Source organism: Corvus kubaryi, unplaced genomic scaffold (assembly GCF_017639235.1).
Source record: "Corvus kubaryi isolate FWS band 111438036 unplaced genomic scaffold, C.kubaryi_AGA036_p1.0 split1-37355, whole genome shotgun sequence".
Taxonomy (NCBI): domain Eukaryota; kingdom Metazoa; phylum Chordata; class Aves; order Passeriformes; family Corvidae; genus Corvus; species Corvus kubaryi.
In genome coordinates this window covers 2,323,619-2,324,937 of record NW_024582078.1, presented here as the reverse complement: position 1 = coordinate 2,324,937, position 1,319 = coordinate 2,323,619, and positions in this window count along the sequence as shown.

Sequence of the window (1,319 nt, the reverse complement as noted above, 5' to 3'; positions counted from 1 at the left end):
CAGGGATCAATAATTCATGAGCACAGCCATCGATTTTCGGGCATTCCCTCCGGCGGGGTTGGAGCAGCGCGGCCGCGTGAGCCGAATCTGGGCATGGCCGGGTGGGGAAGGGCGGGATGAGCCATTCCAGGGACTCTCTGAGCCCTTCCAAGGATTCTCCGAGCCATTCCAAGGGTTCTCCAGGCCTAATTAGCTGCTTGGAGAAGCCGGCTAATGAGCTGATGGAGCCAGGCTCATCCCTCTTTTCCTTCTCCAAAGGATGTCCCAGTGTCCGTCCATCCCTGGTGTCCCTCGTCCCCAGCCCTCGGCACCTTCGGCAAACCCCGGACACTCTGGATCCAGGCAGGGAAATGGGATAATTCAGATTTAAGGAGAAAAAAGAGGATTTAAGGTGCGGAGTGGGACCTTGAGCCAAATCATCCCGTCCCATGGAGAGCTCTGGCAGCCCAAAGCCTCTCCATCCCTGTGGGATCACCTGGGTGAAGCTGTGGGGAAACTGAGGCAGGGTGGGGTGTGGGGGATTGATCTCCTCTTCCACGGTTCGCTGAGTCCTTGGGAAGAGCCCCTTTGGCTCCGTGCCTCAGTTTCCCTCCCCTGCAGGGATCTCACCCCGTCTGTGCCATGAGGGCTCCGAGCTGGGCTGAGCCGGCAGCTCTGGGGGTGTGACCAGAGCCTTCTTAGAGCTGATTGTCCTTTCATTAATTAATAATCAGAATAATCAGAATAATCAGAATAATCTGTTCATGGAGCTGCGGGAAACTCCCGGGAGGGAAAAGCTGTCCCCGCGCCCCTCCCAAATCCACTCCGCCACCTCTTCTCCAGACACCTCCTGCTGCTGTCACCTCCCCTCCGCTGCCACCTCTGGGGGGGTGACGGGTCCCTGATCCTCACGGCGGGGACCGTGTGGCATTTCCCGGGCAGCCGCTTGGGATGCGGAGCCCGTCCCCGCTCCCGCCGGGCTCATTTTTCCTCCGCGCTCGGCTGGCCCTTGTCACCCGCTTGTCACCCGCTTGTCACCCGCTTGTCACCCGCTCCAGCCTGGCTGCTGGGGACCGGGGAGGGGACAGACCCCGCTGTGCCCGCCCGGCTCCTCGGGGCCGCTTAGCGAAGCTGTCCACGGCCCGCTGCGGCAAAAAAAACCCATTACCTCATGGCCACCACCCCGAGCCCGCGGGGACGGCCACAGCGGCGGCCACCGCGATGTCCCCAACCGCCACCCGCGGGTCACTCATCCCAGGGGGAAAATGAATGTCCAGGGGGTCTCCGCTGCCCTCTGAGCGAGGGACATTCTCTGGGATGTGGGAATCCAAATCCCCCCC